This window comes from Macrobrachium rosenbergii, chromosome 15 (assembly GCF_040412425.1).
Source record: "Macrobrachium rosenbergii isolate ZJJX-2024 chromosome 15, ASM4041242v1, whole genome shotgun sequence".
Lineage (NCBI taxonomy): Eukaryota > Metazoa > Arthropoda > Malacostraca > Decapoda > Palaemonidae > Macrobrachium > Macrobrachium rosenbergii.
The window spans coordinates 50,611,733-50,630,621 of record NC_089755.1 but is presented as its reverse complement, the minus strand read 5'-3'; the positions used below and the strand labels follow the sequence as shown (position 1 = coordinate 50,630,621).

Below are 18,889 nucleotides of genomic sequence, written 5' to 3'. Positions count from 1 at the left end.
TTTTTTTGCCATTTGATGATCCTATAAATTAATCACTCTACAAACTGTTTAGCTCAGGCTTTTAAATTGACGCCGTAATTTCCGTTAGTCCCATTAATATTACTGGAAGTAAAGTTTACCAAAAATTATGTGCTTGATGATATTCATATTCTGTTTCTGATGGGTTTGATGACAAAAATGGCCCAGGCTTTGCCATCTCTTTCATCCAATTCAAATTAACGGTAATCGAATATTGCACTCTAATACAGTATTTTTATATTTCAGACAATTCTAAAGAAAAGTCGATTCACTTCACTTCTAAATATTGGTCTTAGGCTTTCCTTCTTTTACAAGTTTTCGAATTTTTTGTTTAATATGCTTTATTCTTTAAATGGATTTCCAAAACAAAATTAATTCTTCCAACTGAGTTATAGTATTAATGATGCTTTTTAAAGATCTTGACAGGCCAATTTCACTAAATTTCCAGCTGAGACTAATGCACTGCTGTCAACGATACACCTCATGATCTCAAAACTTGACAGTGAAACCTCTTATTTTTCCTTCCTCTAAATAATGCTCTATTCTTAACTACAAATACAACATACCAGGGCTTTATTACTCCACCCATCAATATGCTTATGGCTCTACTCTTTCTCCGGGATATTTTTACTCTCTCATGATATCCCGACGAGCATCCTTAACATAACTTGGGCTATTAAAGGACACTATTTTGGCATCATTTCTAACTGGATTAAAATCAAACTGATTCAGCTATAGTTTCAAAAACTCTGTCTGAAAAGAATGTGTATGTATTCCCTACAAATGAAAATTTAAAGAATTCCAAGTTCTGTATTGAAAAATGAATATTAAAGCGGCTAGGAAAGGCAATAATACTACCCCTTAAAGAGCACTTGCGACCGCAGTTCAAGTTCCAATGGTCTGTTTAATCCCCTTAAACTGGCTTCTCCTGTTCTTTTCGGGGCTAATCTTTCTCTAATGAACACTGAATTCATACCTGCATATGCTAACTTCTAATGTTTCTCATTACCTACTCAAGTCTTTCCTTAAAGCTTTCTAACGAAATGCTTCCGTCGCGTAAAGAACAAAAAATTTCACGTCTATTCCAACAGAATTATGCGTTTTTAAAAGTATTGAGATATGACAACCATCGCGAAACTTCTCTGCGAGGCCACATCACAAAACAGGCTCCGTTCTTCCTCACGGAGTGGCCGTGGAGAGAGAGTTAAGTAGAATGTCAACTCGCCTCTCATTTCCTTTCTGTATCGCTTGTTCTTTAGAGAGGTAAAATGCAGGCTTATTCGTACACGCACAGGTGTGTAAATACTCATGTATTTACGTACGAATGTTAAGGAAGGCACGTTGATAACTTTGGTTCTATGCTAATGGCAAAGGGAAAGTCTCAAATTTCCTCTGATGGCGTAAGCCATTAGAAAATCAAATGTTTGTCTGTTGCAATGGCAAATGAAGCAAATATTTACTTCTGCGCAAACTGATAAAGTAAAATTAAATTTGTTTATATTCAAATGAAAACAGACAGTTGCTCATAAAAATGGCAAAAGATAATGAAATATTTGATTATATGCTATGGGATGGGCTTATGCAAAAGATCGTTTAATTGCAAACTGCATATATTTTATGAGAGAGAGAGAGAGAGAGAGAGAGAGAGAGAGAGAGAGAGAGAGAGAGAGAGAGAGAGAGAGAGTGAGTATGGCGGTGGTGAAATTATATCAAGATTAACCAGATGACCTAATCCTAATGCATTAATCTTACCTACGGTAGTCTTCTCTGCGGTGAGAGAAACGTCACGAATCTACGGACTTCTGTTACCCCTTTTAAGTATCCTCTGCAATGCTCGTAAACCTCTCTTCTAACGGCATCATTTATAATAAAAAAGCTAATGTCTCTTTTACCGTTTCGCCCAGGGTAATATTCGTTCAAGGCCTGGGGAAAACGGCGATTTCGTTGAATAGCCCGGCCTTAACGATATTTCATCCTTTACAGAATGCAATTTTGACTTGGACATGACTCTACGTTAGAAATTCAAAGGGATCCGTACTTTTTGGTGAAGACTGACGATTTTAAATAATATGGACAGTATAATCCATATAAGGCGTTTATGGCAAGAACGGAGTGCAATTTGGAGAGGACTAAGCATACCAATCATTCTACGGTTGATGTATAATCAACCTTATAGGGTCTCGTAAATCCTAATGTACTTTTCTCTTTATATTCACACCAGGCTTTGCAAAAAATAGGTAGATGGTTATATGAAAGACATATTAACATTCTGGTACCATAAAGTCAAGGAATACAGAAACATGAAGTCCTGTTTTATTAAGCAATTGGTGTTTTCATTTTATGAGGGAACAACTATCATGAAAAAAATTCAGCAGGCGACATTCATTATCTTTCACACAAATTACATACTGCTCCACTTATATTAATTAAATTACCATCCTGAATTCCATGAATAATACTGCAAGACCCATTATCTTGTGTGTGACTCAAGCCTATTTCCACTGAAAAAATGACAGGGAAGGAAAAACCCAATAACTTCTCCTTGACAGAAAACGAAGTTTTTCGTTATCTTTCCCACGAAAGTAGGAAAGGAAACTGATGAAGAAAAATGAGCTAATCTTATCAGGAGATTTTCTATAAATCGTTATTTTATTTCAATGAGAGCGTGAGAAGAGCCGGTTAAGCAAGGCGGGTGTCAGGGTGCGATGACTTCAGGCTGCACGATAATCCTCGGTCGCGTTCGATAGCTCGAGTTTTCATGGAAGTCCTACAAGAACTAAAGGACGATCATTTCGCTTCTAACGAGTATTTAAGTATTCTGTTTAATATAGTTTTTGGGAACTTAGTCGTTCACATGAGTCCTAGCACTGTTGAATGTCCTTTTATTCAATACTAGAGTCCAGAAATTAAATAAACCGTCAAGGAAACTCAACAGAAAGTCTGTACTTAAACATGCCAAGATGCTAAAAATCATTCATCAAATGGCAAAGTTGAATTATGTTTAGTACAAAATGGCGTTACTCCATCTGAAATTCGCGGACGCCAATTCATAGGTAGCTAAATCGTGATAAAGGATGTTTTCAAGATCTTGCATAATACTTATTTCTTGATAAGGATCCATCATCACCTCAGGCAAGGGTAATGCAAACATTTGTACTTGGCGAAAATTAGTTAGATGTAGCACATACGTGAAAAGTATATATGGGGGAATTGTTTGAAGAATGTCCATGGAAACAGTGCATTTTTATAAAAGCATTACAGACCGGTATTTTATAACGACATATAACCAAAAGCAAACCAAAGAACGGCGAGCCTGCCTTCAGTAAGACAATTCGAAAGCCGTGTACGATAACGGGTAGCAAAATACCCTACAACCAACCAGATCGCATGTCTGCTACTGTCTGCTCACTGCTGATTCTGCTAAACCGAAGACCAGTGTCCCAGTGGTCTTTGGAGCGAAAAGAGGACGCCGCTCCTCCTCTTAGTCCGCCTCCGCACGCGCTCCCTCTCACTTTCAAATTGTTTACCTCTTTTATTTCCGGGCTGAACTCGAAAACGAACGGGACGTCTACTTAACCAAGAGCCCCCACCGTACGGTTTCGACTATCTCGTCATTGATTTAAGGGTGTGCGTGGCCATGCGACTGATTTTCAGGCAACCATAGGCGGTGTCGGAGGACTTGCATTCTCAACGCAAACGAAAACGGTTGAGAGAGAGAGAGAGAGAGAGAGAGAGAGAGAGAGAGAAAAGTATCCTTAAAGGGTATGCATCCATCCTCTCCCTTTCAAACGGCCACGGAAACAACAACTTGAAGGTTAGTTATGAATGAATGCTTCGTGTACAGAATTTGACTTTGCTCTCGACCCGGTCTCGAGCACCGTAACACATCTCTGTTTCTTATACTTTGCTGTTCGCTGCTCCCTCTTCTCTGGGAAAGCTGGCGCATTGCAAACACGTGGTGCATTGACGTCGCTTCGCTGACGATCGTTGTCGAAGTCGCCTTAGGGAAGACCAGTATTGCGTTACGGGAATTAAACCTTCACGAAAAATTCGTAATTGGTGAAATTATTTAAGGATCGTGTTTTCTGTTTCGTTTACCATAAGCAGAATTCTGCATGTTGCTTTGTTGCTCGCGTTATTAGAATAATTATGAACCTACGAACACATTAGGTTAGGTTAATTATATGACATATATATATATATATATATATATATATATATATATATATATATATATATATATATATATATATATATATATATATATAATATATATATATATATATATATATATATATATATATATATAATATATATATAATATATATATATATATATATATATATATATATATATATATATATATATATATATATATATATATATATATATATATATATATATATATATATATATATATATATAATTATACATACACTTGCCATATGCCTTTGTGCCCGTGCGCTAACGACTAACGTTCGATTAAGAACAAAATGTAAAAATTCATATACAAAATTTCAGAGCGTCAAAAGCTACTTTTCTCGTGTGAACTACGCTGGAAGTACACCATGCCGCATGTAAAAGAAGGACCGTGTAAATTCGAATCTTCTAAAAATTAAAAGTAAAGTTTATTTTGTAACAAGTTTCAGAATTGCAACAATGATTAAACTGCAACCGGAATACAATACACATCAGAGCATTTGAATAATTTTGATGTCGCATTAAAAGGTTAACTAAATTCACTTTATCACGGAGTCAAGGCAAACCGCCTTTTAAAAGCACGTTTTCATCCTCTCTTTCCAAAGGGCTGAACTCTTTCCATGTTCGCAATCACTCCACCACAGCGTGTACCGAATTATGTCGTTAAAATGTTTTTTCGGTAATTTAAATAATCATTAAAATGTATTTTTTCAGTGGTTACCCGACACTATTTAAGTCACTTTTTAAGTTTTGATTACGAGAGGGACTGCAACATCTACCATCCAGAAAAGTAGACAGCTCGGGGGCATAATTTTATTCGTGCATAAAGAGTAATGATAAACTAATTAGCACTAAATACATAAAGATGATATTTATATTGTCGTCAGCCCGCAAACCAGTTCTGATATGATCGTTACGAAACTCGAAACTATTGTCGAAACAGACGGAGTAACATCAAACCAAAATGGTTTTTGGCGAAAATGAGCAACCTTGGCAATGCAGTATTTATTAATGGTTCGCAATAAATATCAATACTGGTGGAAATCATGACGAATTATACATTAGCCTGCAGACAATTGTCTTTGGAATTAACACTGCATTTAGTTATAGTAGCCAGAATACAGTTATTGCAGGACTTCAGTCTGATAGTGCATGCGAGCGTTCTTATAAATAAGAAGCAACAGACTTCATTTGTCTACAAAACGCCGCTTTCATAAACGGGAGGGAGATATCCCGCAGGTGCATCAAGCATCTCGTTCTAAATTTATATAAATATTCCTGGTTTCCTTATCTTCCATTCAGTTCATTCCATCTTTGTCAAATAATCCCCCCGTCTTGGTACTGAAACGCTTTAGACTTGAATACTCCTGACTTCAACGGGGCAATACGATTAGATATTTCAATACCATCATCCCCTCTGGCTATAGCATTCCATTAATAACAAACAAATGATCCATTGGTAAGATACTGCGTCTGAAAGGTATAAGCATCATTTGTACATTTTACGTGTCCAACACACAGGGAATTTAAGAGCAGGTTGTTGCAGTTAAGAAAATAGTAAAAATTAGTGATTGCGACTTAATCACAAATGCCATTAGCAAAGTAGAATGATAAACGAAACATAACGAATCACAAGTGATACCAACTGACTTGCGATACAGGGACCATTGGCATAGCAACATACCTGATGTAACACGACTATGAGGGGAGTAGATAATATGGTAGGTCCCTATCCCAAGGGAAGCTATCGCTCCGACTTTTGAGAGGAGGAAGATTATGTATTCGGTTTGCAACAGAATAAGTAAATCGACATCAAACCTTGCCATCCAAGGATTACTAGGTTCCTCACGCTTCGTTGTCAGTCATTAACTTCTTATACACACACTAAATCTCTTTCCCTTCAACGTAAGCATCCCAAAAGACGAACGACAAAATGTAATTATGAGTTTCAAGCTTATTGGGAAAAGGCTATTGGCGACCATGTCCGCATTTATTGCTGCTTTGCTCGAGTGGCGCAGAGCGAAATGACCAAGGTGTGCTTAATACGATTGCGGTTATAGACAGTTGCGTTTTATTGCTACTTTTATTAACCTTGTGCAGAGGACTGCACATTATGTATAGCCTACTGTATATGCAATACTGTCATGCTCTTTTATTGCACTGCGGGTTACTCAACTTCTAAAAACGCTGAGTGCAAGTTTCATCTAAGTAAACACGCAAACAAATGCTTGGTAAACTACTTGCTTTAAGAAAAATTCATTTATCACCTTAACTTCCCTTTGGACAGAATTACCCATCATTATTCTGTTTCTTAAATGGATTCGGGGTACTATGTGATCAAGTAATCATCTCCCTTACATAATAAAGATATTTCTCCAAAGACTTAATTTCTGGCGCTCTCCGGGTTTTATGCTGTTTCACTCTGTTGCTAAAATAAATATTGGTTGGCAAGTCCTAATGATAAGAATACTTCTTACGCTTTCACTGTGCAAGAAATTGCAACTTACAAATGAATTCCGTTGCTATTTATTATCGGCGTCAGAGATAATTCTCATGTTTTATTTTCTCTCATTGTTGAGGTTTTTCCTCTCGACCCGGTATCTAGGACTTCAGCTGAGTGATGTTCGAGTCTTGTTTAATTATGTGACTGGATTTTCCGTCTTCGGGTACCTCTACATTGTCTACGTGCTTTTACTTAAATCTGTTGCAATTTTGACTATAATCCTGATCAGGCTCAGAGTCAAGATTTCGTTTTACTTAAACCGATGAAAATCATCACTTTATTGTTTGCCCCTAATTAGTGACACACAATACAGTATATGTATCTATTATATACATGTGTGTGAGCGCACGCGCGCGCGTTCGTAAATCATGATAAACACGTGCAGATATACTGGCAAATTTACGCCTACAAACATGCAGGAGAAAAAGGGTGCACGACAGAACGTTGACGCATGATCGTGATTTTCGTCTTGGAGTCACAAGTTTACAGCCTGGAACAGAACCAAATATCCCATTCAGATACTTTTCGCCAAATTTAGGTAGGCAAGAAACGTTTACGACCATCATTTGTGCCTGAAGAGGGAGCTGGCGGATGGCCAACAAATACCGTGATTTCATCGAAGGACAAAAACCCGGGATAAAAATACTCTTATACTCGAAGGTCTGTGGACGGTCAGCGCTCTCTGCAAATCTATGTCATATCTCTGAAGAGCTCCGAGAGATCAAAATCGAAGGGGGGACAGGTTGTGTGAAAAGATGCGGGTCTTTTATACTCGGGTGTTGCGGTTCAATGATGAACTCCGCCATTGAAAAGACAACGCACATGACATACAGACATAAATACCGCTGTCTCTAAACAGTTCTCACTTACGTACTAAAATGAGAAACATCTTAAAATCATATAATACATTTAGCACTTCGGTACTTTGTCCTTAAATTATTTTCACTTCTCGACCACTCTTTTTCTTTTCCATCTCACCTCAACTTTCTTCGGACTCTTACATTGCTTTTAGCTGCAGAGAGCTGAGTATGATCCTTGGAATGAAAAAGGCGGTTGGGAAGGGTGGGGTTGATTTTAGGAAGACACGATCCAGGTAATCTAAATGGCTGGAAAAAGGCCTTGGATAATTTAATGCTTGGAGAAAATGTAGTAAATTTTAACTGAGCAAAAACCCGGTAAAATTTCAAAATGGGGTAAAACCCCAAGAAAAAAAAATTTTATGCTTCGAAAAAATCTTCATCTAATTATCTCAGAAGCGTTCTTTTCACGAGGGATGTCTCCGTGCATGGGTCATTTCTTTCCCTTTTCCTTCAGAGGGATATTTCCTGCTGTCCTCGATGACAAGAGCTGAATTTAATCTTCAGTCTTATCGGTTTCCAAGTTATACCAGACTTGAGTAACTTCTGATCCATCTGCAGGAGACCACCTCCGTGCTTTCTAGAATTGTAAGTGTGGACAATACTCTCGTGAGTTACTGGACTTGAAACTCAGTCTCATTCTATACCATGGCACACATCGACTGTGGAAAATAAAATCAACTTTGACATTATTTTTCCACTCGACCTGAAGGTTCTGCCACTCAAAAATCTGATCGGGGGTGTTGAGTTATGTTTCTCCAGCAAAGAAAATCTGGAATCACCTTCGGGTCATTTCGCTGCGTCAGTTTTCTTACACTTGAACATATAGAACAAGAAGGTTTAGCAGAATTTTCGATATTATGCTATGTGGTCGTTTTATACGGTAAAAAATGGTAGGCTTGAATCAGAATGTGTTGTGCGATGCTATGTTATCAAATATTTTTTAAAAATACCATGCACAGTTCAAGTATGTACGTTGTATTAATCGGTATTTCAAATCGATTAATAGAATTCTGTAATAACCGAATATTTATGCAAGAAGCATACTGTTCAAAACAAAATACAACGTATTCATCTGTTTACCCCTTCGGCGATTCGGTACTCTGGAAGCAACACAGCAAACGTGAAGTTTCAGTCAGTGACCTACACGAAGTTGAAGACAGAACAGTACTCTGAGCCAGTCGCACGGCCAACGGTACCTTTCTTTGATTAGCCACATGGGGATGGAAAGGTTTATCGCATTAGCAACTGATTTCACGACGATGAGAGGGTTTGCCCGAAACAAACTTTAAACTACGTCCGGTTTCGGAGTTTCACCCGTGGAGAATTTGATAGAAAAAGGAGTTGGTACTACAACATAACTTGTTGGAGTAGGCTATTAAGTTATGGAGCATTTATAGAGACCATGCATGCGAAATCCTCGCGCCCTTTTGTTGTTTATTCCGTATAAAACATGTACTTTTTAAAGACAGTAAACGTTTGAATCTATCCAGGTTAAAATTCATATCATTACGTGTCATGAATGGCAAAAATGGCTGAGCCAGCAAAAAAGGGGTAACAAGAGAAGGTGAACTTTACATCGGGATAACTTTTTTCTTCCCTTCTGTAACTCCATTTCCAGGGCATACCTGGGATTTGGATCCCCCTCCAGTCTAGTAAAACAGACACGCACGGACTCACGCACAGACACACGCACACTGCGGATGCGGGAGGGCGGGAGAAAGATCAATAGGTTCCCCCCTACCTCAGGTTCCCTTCCCCCCTTCCCCACCAGGTTCCGTTTCCTCCCGTGCGACTCCTACCTAGAACCCGAGTTTCTCGCGTTTTTCTTTCTCCTCAACAATCTTCTTGTCACCCGTCTTCTTCCCACCCACCTCCTTGTCACCCATCTTCTTCCCACCTACCTCCTAGTCACCCATCTTCTTCCCGCCCACCTCCTCGTCACCCATCTTCTTCCCACCCACCTCCTAGTCACCCATCTTCTTCCCACCCACCTCCTCGTCACCCATCTTCTTCCCACCCACCTCCTCGTCACCCATCATCTTCCCACCCACCTCCTCGTCACTCATCTTCTTCCCACCCACCTCCTCGTCACCCATTTTCTTCCCACCCACCTCCTCGTCACCCATCATCTTCCCACCCACCTCCTTGTCACCCATCTTCTTCCCACCCACCTCCTTGTCACCCATCTTCTTCCCACCCACCTCCTGGTCACCCATCTTCTTCCCACCCACCTCCTGGTCACCCATCTTCTTCCCACCCACCTCCTTGTCACCCATCTTCTTCCCACCCACCTCCTGGTCACCCATCTTCTTCCCACCCACCTCCTGGTCACCCATCTTCTTCCCACCTACCTCCTTGTCACCCATCTTATTCCCACCCACCTCCTTGTCACCCATCTTATTCCTACCCACCTCCTCGTCACCCATCTTCTTCCCACCCACCTCTTTGTCACCCATCCTCTTCCCACCCACCTTGTCACCCATCTTCTTGTAAACCATTTTGTCATCGACCTTTTTCTCACCAACTTCACTCACTTTCCTGTACCCCATTGTTTCGCCGACCTCCGACCCATGTTGCCACCCACCCTTTTTGTCTTCCAACTTCACGATTGCCCAGTCACAGTACGTCGGGTGGCATGAAATGAACAAGAGATGTATTTGACATGGCTAAGGTTTTTTTATCTCTGCTTTAAACTCCTCTGGGGTCCTCTAACTGCACGTCATAAATACAAAAAGACAACAATCGGGAATGTAATTTAACAGACAAGTCTCTCTCTCTCTCTCTCTCTCTCTCTCTCTCTCTCTCTCTCTCTCTCTCTCTCTCTCTCTCTCTCTCTCTCTCTCATTAATATGTGATTATCTGGAAAACAAGTTATAATAGTATAGCTTGTTGTGTACATAAAAAAAAACTCGGATCCATGGCAACTTGAGTGAGGAACTGTAAACTAGTTTCCTCAAATCAAAGGCCCTACCATCTATTACTCTAGTAACCAAATATACTTATATCATATAAATTCCTGGGAGAAAGAGGAAACAATGAACGGAAAGCAAAGGCATAAATTTTCTCCTCTTTCTCGGCATGCCAGACCATGGCATCGGAATGCTAGCCAAATCTGATAGCTCAGCTGCCAAATGATTTTGAAAACCTGCCCAATGAACAGATTCTATGACGGAAATTAATATCGCACTCTTCCGAAAGCAAGTTTTACGAGACTGGGTAAATCTGTTAAATGAACACTTGTCAGTTGGTGCACTCCAGTACTATCAAGCCTCGACTGAGTAGAAACCGGACTTTAGGCCCGAGTTTTCTGAAGACTTGATAGACCTCCAAGCTCGCTCTCGGCACATCCTGCCAACTACCGGTTTGGTGTAGCGTTCGTCTCTTCTGTTCCTGAGCCTGAGCCTGAACTCTTGAAATCGTTCATGAAACTGAAGCCGTTTTTGTGGGCGACTTTCCCTCTGGATCTTACAAACTCGAAAGAGAAGATATTTTCACCACTTCTGGATATTTTCGTTACCGGAGCATTTCAAGCGAAGATTACGTTTTGAACCCTTTTTCAGTTAGACTGCTGCAAATCATCTTATTTTCTCTCGGAGAAGCAAATTCCTACTTGGGGAAGGAACCCCCCCAACCCAGACCTATCAGCTGATGTGAAATCCCTCCGATTAGAAAGCCTATCTACTTTTTGCTGTTTTTGAAAACTTTTCTCTTAACGAACAATTATTGAAGTTATACTGAGATAAATTCGTCTACGTTTACATTAATTTCCGGGAGATCGGTAGAAAAACTGAATGTCACTCCTACCTTTTATTCGCAGTCTAAGCTTAAACACACAGAAAAATAGAATTTGGGGATTTCATTTTGAAATATTTAAACACGGGGATGAGAGCGGTTTTGTAATCCTTGTGAATGGTCAACCTCTTTAAAGATAGTCCACAAGTATGTGTATAGATATATTTACATTTATACATACATACTACATACATACATACACACACATATATATAAATATGTATGTATGTATATATATATATATATATATATATATATATATATATATATATATATATATATATATATATATATATATATATATATATATATATATATATATATATACTCTCATTCTGCTACCTTTTCGGGAACCAATATGCCCCGCCGTCACTTACACCAGACCCCGAAAGTTCGCCAGAAGTACCAGTAAAGCCCACTTCAGCGTATAGGGCAATGGCATATGGCATTTATTGGCAATCAAGTCGCGAATCCAAGCACTTTGCAGGCCCGTATTGCTAAATTCCCCTTCAGTGGAGACCTGCGGAGTAATGAACGGATTTTGCCGTTGGCGTTTGGACTTACCAAGGATAATTATCTCGCGTATCAGGCCCACAAGTTTTGTTGGAAGTTTCTGAACGCTTGTGTGTTTTTTTTAATGGGTGGATTATCAAAATGACGGTAACATCAAAGCGGGCCAAGATGGCCAGTCAAGCTTGAGTAAATCTATACTGTTGTACACATACCGATAAAAATGAGGGTAATATAAGAGTGTCGAGACGGAAAGTCCAACAGTAGGCAGAACGAGAACACCATGAGCGCTGGGTAGGGCCAAGGGCAATTTCATTCTGCATACTTTACAAGCGCCAATATTGAGACAGACGTCCCTACCCCAAAAGATTATGATAATTATAATAATAAAAGGGAAGAAATAAAAAATATATATATATACATACATAAATACATACATACATATGTATATATATGTCTCTCCTGCCTCCCCCTCAATTTTCAGTATTTATGGGTAAGAAGAGCAATGTGCCGCCAGAAAAGAAGGTGCATCAGACAATATTATCCACCCTGGAAAGTGAATTTTTCCAATGAATAAAAATTAAGAGAAAATAAGTTCCTCTTGACAAAACTAATCTTGAGGTTGGATAATTATTACTTATAATATAATATCGTACAGCAGGAAAATCTTGGGGTAAAAGATTTTAAAGAGCCAAAAAATAGGATTTGTTGTACCTAGAACTTTAAATTTAAATAAAATATATTAATATAAACCTATTACAGCCAATCAGCATAGGTAATGCAATTTAATTATTTTATGAATTCTGAAAAAATAAAGCCAATAGTACAAAGTTAATTTTTTTAAACTGAAATACTTTTTACGACGTACAGACCACCTATTATTATACTACAAAATTTACTCAAGGAACCGAAAGGAAAAATATTTAAGAGTACAAAAAATGCACCTAAATAAAGAAAAACAAATCTTCAAATGAACTAAAAAATCTAATTCTTTACAGCGCCGAAATGCTACAATAAACATAAATATTTAAAATGAATGAAGTACCCACCACAGCTCCAAACTTTTGTTTGGTGTCGTAAATGCGTCTAACCAGAAGCAACCGTACAATCAAAATGCTAATCCTACCTCCTGTTTGGAACTGCCGGAAGTGTACTCGACAGTATGCTAAAATACAAAGGGCCTTTTGTCCCGACTGCAAACATTTCTTTAATATATTATTATACAAATACAGCGCCAAAGGAAATTCTTATTACGTACAAACCCTTTCGAGAAAAGGCTCTAAAACTCAAAGCATTTGCATATAAATATATTAATAAGCATCTTTTTGACAGGGTCCTTGTCATAAGTATGAACATACAATTATAGACGATTGAACGATTTTTTAAATATTTTTTTATTCAACGATTTTTTTAAAATGTTTTTATTCACCGATTTTTTTAAAGATTTTTTTATTCAACGATTTTTTGTAAACATTTTTTTTCAGTTTTAATTTGTCAACCTGCTGAATCAAGCCAATGTTGATTTCCTTTCGTGCAGCAAGATGAGTTTTATGTAAATGAAGACTATGGTAACGAATGAAGAGCAGACATCACAGTTCGTCGAATTACGTTGAAGTTTTGCTATCTCGAGACAGCTGGATTTACTTTAAATTCTCAGACGAATCTTGACAGCAAACATTACTGTGTATCCAATTAAAGTCTACTAATATACAAAACAATTCAAAATCATTCCATAACAACACAAATAACATTCACGAACGTGACATTTTTGTGCCTGGTTAACGATTTACCACATTTTATAAGACGCAAAAGAATGGATGCGGAAAAATGCTCTGATAAACATAAGACTGTATCCCTTTAAAGGAAATATTTCATAGCGTAATGTGACGTTATACGCGGACAAATGTATCTCCCTGCAGAGACAACTCGTGGAACACCGAGCATATGGAAAACGATATAGAATTGTGCAGTTCCCTGGATACCATGCATTAACAGTTCACCATTTCGAAAAATTCTCGCGTCTGAATTTTACAACTGGAAATTTAATGCAGCGTAATTCTGATAAAGCCCTCGGCATAAATCATTTTCATTTTAACCAGCTTAATGTGGGTCATACGGCAAAAAAAAAAAAAACCTGTGGGATATTTTTTTTGATATGCTAAACATGCGTTAGGAATTGAATTGAATATAGAATTAAGGCCAAAGCCCAAGCACTGGGACCTATGAGGTCATTCAGCGCTGAAACGGAAATTGACAGTAAAAGGTCTGAAAGGTGTAACAGGAGGAAAACCTCGCAGTTGCACTGAATCAATTGTTAGGAGAGGGTGGAAAGTAAGATGGAAGAAAGAGAATATGAAAGGAGGTAGAGTAAAAGGAACGAAAGGGGTTGCAGCTAGGGACCGAAGGCACGCTGCAAAGAACCTTTAGTAATGCCTACAGTGCACCGCATGAGGTGCACTGAAGGCACTAACCCCCCTATGGGGAAACATGCGTTGTCAGGCACGGTAACTAATCTGGTTACTTCGACCTGCTGTCATGCCAAGGACTACAGACGTCGACTGCCATATTAATTCAAAACAATAAAATGACACTTCGTTCAGCCGCTGATGATAATTTTATCCAAACCTGATCTAAGCGTCGGTGATTTATCTTTTAAGTATGGGGTCAAGTCCGCCATGTGAGGGAAAACTTTTTTTCTTGAAAGAAACACTTGACCATCGCAGCTAAGTGCTGAATGGGCCTCCTTGGCTTTTGTACTTAAGCTTTAGTCCTAAATTCCATATTTGTATCCTTCCATCCTTAATATTACATAATCACACCTCGAAAGATTTTATTGTTCGCTTAGTCGCTCTAACAATGTTTTCCTTTTTACCGTCCTTTTTCCGCCACTGCTTCTTGCTTCGTGCTGAACAGCAATGCAGACAACCGTATTTCGACGTAATTTAAATCTGCCATAAAATTTTAAATCTATCAAAACTCTCACTAGCTCGGATCGTAAAAATTGCAACGGTTAATTTTGGTTCAGATCGTAAAAATAACCAACGCTTAATTCTGGCTCAGATCGTAAAAAAATGCACTTAATTTTGAATCAGATCGTTAAAAAAAGGCTTAATTTTTGGCTCGGTTCGTAAAAAAACTTAATTTTGACTCAGATCGTATAACAAAACGCCAGTTAATTTTGATTCAGATCGTATAAATAACCAACGCTTAATTTTGGCCAAGATCTTATAACAAGAAAAGCTTAATTTTGGCTCAGGTCGTATAACAAAACAACGCTTAATCTTGGCTGAGGTCTTTAAAAAAAAAGGCTTACTTTTGGCCTAGATCGTAAAAAATCTGATTTTCAGCTCAATAAAAAGGCTCAATTGTGGCTCATATAGTAAAAAATGAAGAAAAAAAACTTAATTTTGGCTCAAATCGCATAGAAAACTCACATCTGACATGATACAAAATTATTAAACTGAAATATGACATGGATTACTACCATCGTATGTTTTGCACGTACTTAATTACACTCATGTATGTGTGTGTGTATTGTGTGCGCGTGTATGTGTGTGCGCGCGCGCGCGTTATCCATCCCTTCTCAAAAGTAGCGAGGCCTCCAGCATACATGATGAGATACCGTCCGACGCCGGCCATTAACTTAAAGTCATCTCATAACAACCTACCCAAAAAATTCTTATCCCCGGTAAGTCGACCTTAAGGCAGACATTAATAAGTGCCTCTCGTCTCTCGCATGCGCTCCATTTTCTTTTTCCTTTCCCCGGATAATATGCATCTTTTTTTTTTTTTTTTTTGATTCTCAAAAGTTTGTTCCGTCTGTTCATCCAACGTATCCTGCCATCTCGTCGTTCCTTGCGAGATTTTTTTTCACTCTGCGTTCGTTTGCTTTTTCTATGCACAAGTACTTTTCCTTTCCATGACCTCAATTTCAAGTCAGAAATTTTCATTTTTATTGTTTTATTTCGTGTATTTTCTTTAGTTCGTGACATGACGGTAAAAAGGACTTCCCATCCATACGGTTTACAAAGTCATAAATTACATTAATTTTCGTAAACTTTATAGTAAACTTAACGTAATTTTGGGGGTGATTTATTCCGACAACAAAAACTAAATACGAATTTAATTCTATTAATATCTTTAGGGATTTCGGAGGGGAATTTTAATGAATTTCAACAACAAGAAAGATTACAACGTTACTGTGATAGATGGAAACCAACATGGCTGTCATAAATCTAAAACTGCTTTTGAAACGATATCTACACTTTTTAATCTAAAAAAGATGGCATTCACCGATATAGTAGATCAGCAACAGGCAAACATTACGAACTACAGTACATACAAAACATTCCCCTAGAAATAAACTAATATCTGAAATAAACTAATATCTCGTAAGGTTCCTTCAGACAACTTTCACTAAATCTCCAGTGTGCCTCCTGACATTCCGCTTGTCTTGCATATTTTAACTGCTATTAACACTAATTTACTAAGAAAAATGCCGAACTTGCATGGCCACAGGGTATAACACTTTCCTTTTTACAATTAAACTGTGCAAAATACGTGCTTACATAAATAAACGCACAAAACACTAACACAAATATTCTCTTGATGAAACTGTTTAATGACAACTGTACCCAAGGAAAATGATTTCTGATGGAATATGATTTCAAGCATAGCCAAGCATTCTCATTTGCTTAGTTTTCTTTCTGAGAGTAGTTACTACCTTAACACTGAAATCGAGAACAACTTTTATTGGAATTATATTCTTTCAAAAGAATTGTTGTAACATTTTTTTTTTCAATATAATTGTTGTCTGAAACCTTTAAATAAACAAGCTATATATCGCCTACATCCATTTCTGAACATTGATGGTTCAGCGTTTCCGAGGATGCGTCGAAATACATATATACATATAAAAATTATATATATATATATATATATATATATATATATATATATATATATATATATATATATATATATGCGTACAATTTCTACATATTATTATTATTATTATTCGTAGTAGTAGTGGTTTCATATAAAGTCAAGGCCTTCATATGAAACGCGCCAAATGGCCATAACTTTCAGAAACACTTCTTGAAACGTTCAAGCCCACGCGAGGAGGAGGAGAGAGCCGCAGAGAATAAAGACCTGGCATTTTCAGAAGGCAGGAAAAAAAATCTGCAAAAGGAGTAGAAAAGATTTATGACAGCTTTCCCGAAAGGATTGTGCTGCAACGCCATATTTCACGTATTTCCAAAAATGATCGCCGACATGCTGCTCCTTTTAGACCAAGATCCATTTATTGGAGAGATGCTACAATTGTGAGAGAATTTATAGTTGTACGTGTATCCAGAGAGAGAGAGAGAGAGAGAGAGAAAGAATACAGGACAATTACATCACGTTAATTAAATAATTAAGTATCAGATTTAAAGGAAAAACAATCCGCAAAAGTTAGAAAACAGATAACAAGGAATAAAAGAACATCCAGATAAAGTCCGACGTGATGCTCGATCTCTGTTACCAAAACCTGATTCAAACCGTAAAGGTGAGGGTGATTTGATTAGGGTGCATAACTAAGTACCCGAACCCCTTATTCTGATTCCCACGGGCATTCGGAGAACGAATGGCATTAGTACTTGTACTGCCGGGTAAGAATCTGGATGCGCGTCGATTTTTGGCAATGCCTCTTCGAAGAGTTTGTGAATGTTTTTACTGTGATTGCTGCTGCAGATAATGAATCTTACATGATCTCACCTTAGTCGTTTTCGGGTCTCAAAGTAACCCACTGCCACAAGCAACGAACCGCTGAGATTTATTCCAAGTTTCAGTAATGTCTCTCTCTCTCTCTCTCTCTCTCTCTCTCTCTCTCTCTCTCTCTCTCTCTCTCTCTTCTTGAACTGAAGAGAGGTGAATAAGCTTGTTTCAGATGTTAAAAATCATGGCCGATTGTAAGCCGGATGATAAGTGCTCTACTTCAGTTTCTATGGAAGGCAGATTGAAGATTAGAAAAAAACAGGCGACGCTTGGGTTTACTGAGAGAGAGAGAGAGAGAGAGAGAGAGAGAGAGAGAGAGAGAGAGAGAGAGAGAGAGACTCCTGAGGGCTTACATGCGGTAAGTGACCTAGAGGAAACACAAAAGATTTGTGAAGACTCGCTCCTTGAACCTTTGTCCGCTATTCAGATATGGGGAAAAGGGGTTACCTTGAGGGCTCTCTCTCTCTCTCTCTCTCTCTCTCTCTCTCTCTCTCTCTCTCTCTCTCTCTCTGTAAACCTAGACATAATCTTTCTCACGCTGGTAAGACAGCTGTTTATACATTCTATTCTAGGGTGAAGTAAATATTGTCCGAGTCTCTCATTGGTAGGGTAATTCAGGTAACATTAAGAACCACATTACTGCCTCTCATTCTTTTTGTTATCTGTTTTGCAGAAAGTATATAAGATACTCTGACGGTGCATATATGACGGCCATTTTTCTTCTTTGCTCAGTCTAACACTTATTTTTCCTTTACATATTTCTACTAGTTATCTAATCAGCTACAGGAGGAAACTAATATGCCTCCAATGCGAACTGAAATGCTCTGAAAACTCAGGTGTAATAAAAAGAAAGTTACTATTAACATACATAAATACATACACAAAGCAATGCAAAAAAAAAAGCTTACGATAAAAATCGGTAAAATGGATGGCCTTCCCAGACCTCGTAACTCTTGGCAACGTCGCGCAAATAAAATGACCGTATCGAGACGTGTATCGTACCAGCAGCGATGCTTGACCATTATTTTCCGGCATCAATAACATCAGTAAAACTGTCTCTGTATTACAAATAGACCCGCAAGCTATTACCATCATTCACATCAATGAAGGAACCGCTATGTCTTTAAGGCCAATAAATCTTGTCTTTCCTTAGGCACCTTTTCAATAGCCTAGACGAGAAATTGTCTGCGATGGTCAGTATATTTTTGTATGACGTCAGTGCATTATCTCAGGAAATTGGTTAGGAAAG

The 18,889-nt window shown here is 38.1% G+C and overlaps 1 protein-coding gene across 1 annotated transcript in view; it reads left to right on the top strand.

Annotated features, from left to right (window-relative positions):
* The first annotated feature begins 3,452 nt into the window (after nucleotides 1-3,452).
* Nucleotides 3,453-18,889, top strand: part of LOC136846680 (uncharacterized) — a 99,745-nt gene continuing 84,308 nt past the window's right edge. Inside the window, exon 1 of the mRNA XM_067117687.1 lies at nucleotides 3,453-3,832. The gene's annotated coding sequence lies outside the window, so the exon portion shown is untranslated. The remainder of the gene's footprint in view (nucleotides 3,833-18,889) is intronic.